We start from the raw sequence: 7,050 nt of genomic DNA, 5'->3' as shown, positions 1-7,050 counted from the left end.
AGAAAGGTTGACATGACTTTTACATGATAATCCATTCCCCTTTCTAACAGCCATCGTTTAACAAGGCTGATGCACTAATGCCCTCAGTGCACCTCAGTTTGTCATTAGCCACTAAATCTTTTCTGTCATCCAGTTCCTACAGTCTGTCTGAGCATTGGCTCCGCACATGATTCCTCTATGTGTGTTTTTAAAATCTCTTTTCATCTTAACCTCACGGAAATAAGTTTAAACTTGAAACTTCCTGAAAGTATTTAGTAAACTTGTTCGTAGTTTATTCATGCCTGCAGAGCACAAGTTGAGTCCAGAGCTGAAGTAAAATCTTTTTGTTCCCATAATTGCTTCACCATCTTGGGAAGATTTCCAAACCACACAACTGAGACACAATGATGCAGCAGGATTTTAGTGAGAACTTATGAAAGTGAATTCCTTCTAAAGGCAGTCTCTGAGGCTCAGAGGTTAAGAATGATTCCTGGTCTTCCAGAGGGCCCTTGTTCAATTTTCAACATCAATGTCCAGAGGCTCACAACTGTGTCCAGGGGCTCCAATGTGCTTTTACACGTCATGAGACCATCTTATTAATACCTAGGTAGACAGTCTTAAGCATGAATGCATAGCTGACTTGAATTGATGTTGAAAATGGTTTTTGCTTCTTCATTTGTTAGTTGTGTTCTACTTTTGATAGCTTAAAATTATCACTGGTGTGATGGCTAGTCCTGGGTGTCAACTTGACTGGATCTGGGATTGACTAATATGAGAGAGACCTTGTTGACTGGATCATCTGAAGCTGGAAGACCCACCCTAAATGTGGACATTACCTTCTGATGGCAGTCTGTATAAAAGGCCAAGGCAGAAGGGAGTGCTTGGTTTTGCCACTTGCCTTCTCTCTCACTAGTGAGTTTGTCTAGCTGCTGTGACTTGGAATTCGTAAGGCACCAGGTTGGGACTACTGAGACATCCAGCCTCATGGACTGAGCAACTATTGGATTTTTCAGCCTCTCCAATGTGGTGCAGCCATTGTTGGGCGACTCGAACTTTATCCCATTCCATATATTTATATATTCATCCAACCTGCTCTCCTTCTTTACAGAAAGAACCATGACTAATAAAACTGGAAAATGAGATCACATATTAATAATGCATAATGGTGTCAGATTTACCAGCAATTAATGAAGGCAAAGCTCTATATGTTTTGTGCAATTATAAAAATATGAATTGCCAATTCCTTATTGTTTTTCTCTCTTTATTTGGGGCCGTGCTCCTCCCAGAAGGAAGCTCATCAGGAGGTCTCTAGATGCTGCCAATATAGTGTTTTGAGTGAAAATATTCTCCACTGGAGTGTTAAGTCAGCCTGGGACAAGATGAATATAAGCAGAAAATGATACAAGCTGAATATATATAGAAAATACTTAAAATGGCAAAGAGCACAAAATCTCAACATATTCAGTCAGTGTCATGTAAAATATACATCCTCTTAAAGTTCACAATTACCTCTCCTCATTAGTAAGAGGGTGTTTAGATGGCGGTTTGTTCAGCACGAGCATTAAGGCGCAATGCAGTGGGGGAGAATAATTCTCTTTCCTGCAGCATATTCACACAGCATTTTTTTACAGTGAAATTCAAAGGGAATATCTACTTCCTCATGTTTTGACTCAATAATTTCCAATATATGGTGATGTTGAGTATCCACAGGCTGTGGCTGCCAGAAAGAGTAAATATATTTATTGACTTCACGTGTCAACTATAATGTTTTAAAAGCAGGAAATCTTTGAACTTTGATGGGATTTGTTGTTATTGCTGTGAGCAACTAAATATCCCTTCAAGGGATAAATCTATTTAAAAATGCCAGGAGTCTAAATATTAAAAAATGAGTGGACTCATAGACTATTTTGATGCGTAAACTCAGTAACAAAACTAAACAAACAAATTTGGGGGGTAGTGAGAATGCTGATTAAAAATATTAGTGAAAGATAATGTATTATCTCATTCTCTTAACAAAGCTAATGCTATGACAACAGATTTTAGGTTTGAAGTTAAAATTACAAGTAAGAGAGAGAGCTTGACCTCCTGGAAATTTTTTTATAATGGTAGTGATGCCTAAAAACCTATTGCATCCACAGACTTAGAAGAGTTGAGACGGCTAAGAACAGGTTCATGTTGAGGGAACTATTAATTTAAGAGAATTTTAAAAATTATTAACATTTCTATTTTATGTATATGAGTGTTAGACTGCATGTATATAAGTGTACCCATGTCATGCAGTAACCAAGGAGAACAGAAGATGATGTCAGATCGCTGGAATTGGAGTTCCAGATTGTTGTTAGCAGCCATGTGGGTGTTTGGATTCGAATCCAGGTCTTCTGCAAGAATAACCAGTGCTCTCAACTGCTGAGCTCTCTCTCCAACCCTCATTTAAGGGAAATTCTTATCTTACCTTTTTGGTTCTTTGAATAAGCTGTGGGTCCTTCTCTATAAAGTTAAATATGAGCTATTGACAAATGATGCTATCATTTAAAAATATTTTATTTATTATTTTTATTTTATGTGTATGCATGTATTGCCTGCATGTAGGTAAGTGCACCTGTGTTGTACAATGCCCATGGAGGACAGAGAGGCTGTCGGATCCCCTGGAACTGGAGTTACAGACAGTTGTTAGCTGCCATGTGCATTCTGGAATTCGAACCTGGGTCCTCTGCAAGAACAGACAGTGTTCTTAACTGCTGAGCCATCTCTCCAGCCACAAATGATGCTATCATTTTATCTTTAGAATTTTGTTGTATTATCTATGCCAAGTACATACTCAAAATATTATGATCATAAACTTTGTCAGTTTTCATGTCTGTATATCTAAGCACGATTTTAACCTGATAAGAAAGGATATCTTCTGTCAGAATATCAATAATGACTTAGTGACTACTCAAAAGTCAAAGAGGTAAAGCTAGTGCTAGACAGAAAAGGAGGGCAGCAGTTGTGTAAGAGGCTAATGACATAATGCAATGTGATACCTAGAACTACAGCAATCATTGGTGACCATGAAGCAACAATTCTAAGAAACAGGGCAAGCCTGGCAAGATGGCGAGAGTAACTAAACCTGTATTTATGTAAGCCACTGTTGTCGGTGCTTTCTCTTTGTAGCTGAGTCATTCTTCAGTGTGGCAGCTCGAATGAGTGCAAAACAATACTAAAAGGAACCTCGCAGGCCCTGGTAGACCAGCCGACCCGGGATGGCAGCATGCCTGCTCCAGGGCTAGGACTTGACTGAAAGAGAGTCAGTGGCTACCAGGCCTGTGAGAGGAACCAGGTTAGGATGCAGGGGCAGAGAACAGTGGGAAAAATACAGAGAGCAGACTGCTTATGTAAATGTAAGCAGTTGGCTGAGGTAAAAGTAGTTGAGGACAGCCTTTGTCTGTGATGAAGCTTTAAGCATACAGTGAATACCATTGTATTCCTGATTTTGCCATCCCCAGCCATACAGGGAAGCAAGCTTCCTTTTCCCTTATATGGATTAAATTCTTCCTGGTATTGATTCTTATACAGCATTGATTACATCAAACAATGAACCTTTAAGTAGTACACATTATTTTCTAACTTGGAAAGAGTAAAACTAATTAACACCTTTGGCAATTGGCGACCACGAAACCCATTTAAGGTCACCAAAAATGAACACTCAGGGGGTTTTAATAGTAGCTTTTTGCTTAGTCCACTTGGTACCTGTTGGTCTATTTTTGTCAGAATATTAAGAGAATTAAATCATTTATATCCTAATTATGGAAAGTTATTATTTCAGCTAGTTATTAAAAATAGCCACAGGAAATAAATCAACCTGAGTTACGACACCATATTCATTGACTATTTAAAGATAGAAGGATTTCTGAACTGAAGGGAAAAAAATAAGAGAGAGCTGGCATAATTTAGGGAAATTAGATAATGACAAAGTTAAAATATACAATAAAACAAAAGAAGAGAAACTAGGAATTAACCCAAAGATGGTGCACTGAGAGAATTAAGGGAAAAAAATGGTATCACAAGAATGAACTCCAAACAGACATCTTTCTGATGGATCCTTACAAGAAAATCATTGGATCCTGTGATAATAAATCACTCCAAGCTTGCAGATGGAGTTCTTTCATAAAAATTAAGAAGGCTGCCAATATAACACAATTTCTGGTAGGTGATACATGCAACACAAGGTCTGCTTTTCACAGACATTAGCAGTGATTTTGTTATCCCCTAGAAATAAGCCAAGATAAATTGATCCCAAGTCCCCAGCCCTCTATCAATTTTTTTTGATCTACATATAACTTTCCTGTTAAGTACTCTCCAAGATGGCGAGGATGCAGTGGAGGAGACAGCAATGTACTTATCTGTTCACAAAACATTTCCTTTAGATCTTCAAACTCTGTGATCTGAATAGGACCATTTTCCTAGTCAGCACTCTTTCCTCTGCTTTCAGTATATTAAAGAAACATGGTGGCACACATCTTTAATCCCAGTGCTCGGGAGGCAGAGGCAGACGGATTTCTGTGAGATCAAGGCCAGCCTAGTCGGGGAGCTAGAAAGAAAGGAAAAAAGGAGAAAGAAAGAGGGGGAGGAAGGAGGGAGGAAGAGAGGGAGGGAGGGAGGAAAAGAATGAGAGAGAAAGAGAGAGAGAGAAAGAAAGAAAGAAAGAAAGAAAGAAAGAAAGAAAGAAAGAAAGAAAGAAAGAAAGAAACAGTGGCACATTAAATACAAGTTCGGTGCCATAACAATAATGTAAACTGTGTCCTAAGGGCTCCTGTGCTGGAGACTTGGTCCCTAGTGTAGTGGTATTAAGAGCTGATGGAACCTTTAAGGTGGGCCTATTGAAGAATGGTAATGTAACTGGGGGCATCACCCTCAAGTAGGATCAGTGTGAGTTTTTTATAAAAGAGCAAGCTTGGCCCCTAGACCCCCTTCTGGCTTCCTGCCATTTCATATGTCCCTTCCCTCTTGAACACATTCCCATCGTCCTCTCTGCCATGCTGGGATCCACCAAAACAGTTGAGGTCTCCATCTTGGAATTTCAATCTCCAAAACTGTCACTAACACTCTTTTCTTTAAAATGCACAGTTGTGTTACATTGTGGTAGAAGAAAGGAAAACTGCAGAGGGGAGTTCTGAGAGCTCTAACTCAGACCCAATTAATTGGAAGACAAAGAAACAACCAGTATTTCCAAGCATCTGCAATCCAAAATGATCTATAGGTTAATACTAGGTGCCTTCATCCGAACGCCTTAAGTACGGCTTTTAAAAGCAGAATTTCAGTGACTGGAGAGATGGGCTGTTTCAGTAGAGCTGAGTTTGATTCCTAGCACCCATGTGGAGAACTCACAACAGCCTATGATTCCAGCTCCTAGGGGATCCAATGGCCCTGGGCCTCCTCTGGCACCTGCACTCAGGTGCTCATACCTCTGTGCAGATGTACACGCAGATGCAGAATTAAAAATAATACAATGATTCCTTAAAAGTTTAATCTATAAGTATTAAATCATAGCACTGTGTGTTTAATGGTTTGGGGAAATGAACCCATCCAGTTTGTAAAGAGTATGCATGGTTTTCTTTTCAAAAATGTTTAGTTTACTCTTATTTGTAAATCACAGGAAAACACAGACAAAACTCAAACTTCAGAAACAGCAACTTATTAGAATTTTTATTTGGTTGTGAAAGGTGTATATTATAAGTTAAAAAATAAAGTTTCTCATCAGTAAAATCTCAGTTCTTAAGAAAGAAAGCCTTTGTATGTACAGCCCCATCTCTGTGAGGTACCAAGAGGTTTACAGGTCAGAATGACTCACAAAATGGTGACAGCAATGTCCAGTATATAAATGACTTTTCAAACTTGATTTATATTTTCTTCTTGGGCTTTCCTTAAAGAGAAGGAACAATGTTATTTTAAAAATTAATGTTGTGCATTTTCCCAGTTCTATGCTGGATTACTATCTGGAAGTCCCTTTGGCCACCCTGGCCAATAACTCAAAAGAAGGTATCTCCTGTCTGACATTGTTGCTTGTTAATGTAGCCTTTAGCTATACATACAGACTATTATGAAATTATATTGTCCCCTTTAATCTTTGGTTATACTTTGCTTTTGGGTGTTTAAGGCCATACAGTTGGCCCAGATAAACCAATTTATTTTTACTCTTAAGGTAGTTTGAGGATCTGTTCCTCAGGGGTCACATGGGCTTGGGAGGAGTCCCTGGCTCCTTTCTTTTACCAGTCCCATCTATGTAAAGATAAGTCAAAGGTCCTTCTCCACCATGGCTGGCTTTGCTTGGAAGCATGGAGGAAATGATTCCTCTGTTTGACCCTCCTCTTTGTGTACTGGACACTGGTTCAAGTCCATCTCGTGGGGTCTCCTCGGCCTCCTTCATCAAGAGGACAGGTGACCCACCACAATTACAGGACATCTTGAGAGATGTTCATAGTCTCCTGGAACTAGTTGACCTAGGAGGGCAAGGAGCAAAAAGTGTCCTTTATGTCCCTCTGACCAAATTATTATAGGCCTCAAAGTATGTCTGTTAAACATCCAAGAAGGTTAGTTCTACCAGTCTGGTACTTTTAATCACTGTATGTCAAGTAGATAAATTTGGGGCAAAGACCAATTGTTCTCAGATAAACCTTGCCTAGACATATATTTCTTGATCTGGTACATATAATTTGTCAGATTGTTGGAGCAATACGGTTCCCTCTGATTTTTAAAACTAGCTAGGCATTATTTATCTCTCACATTGTCTCACCCCTCCATCATGACTTCCCCAATTAAGGTGCCCCCATTTTCTCCATTTCTCCCTTAATAATACTCTTCTCCTACAGTCCTACCTCTCTTGAGGTCCTTCTTTTCCCTTATCCCCTAGCCCAATCTTATCTAAAGGAATATTGACAACTGCTAAATGAGGAAGAGCTGACCCTCCTAAAACAAAGACCTCTTGATAGGCCCACCAGATTCACCCGATGGACAAGTAGTGGGGAATGGCTGGGGGTGCCGTCAACACAGCAGACAGTAGCAGGGATATCAGAGTATAAGGGCTCTAGTGAG

Source organism: Nannospalax galili, unplaced genomic scaffold, assembly GCF_000622305.1.
Source record: "Nannospalax galili isolate Female #2095 unplaced genomic scaffold, S.galili_v1.0 scaffold512, whole genome shotgun sequence".
Lineage (NCBI taxonomy): Eukaryota > Metazoa > Chordata > Mammalia > Rodentia > Spalacidae > Nannospalax > Nannospalax galili.
Note: the sequence above shows the minus strand (reverse complement) of the source record.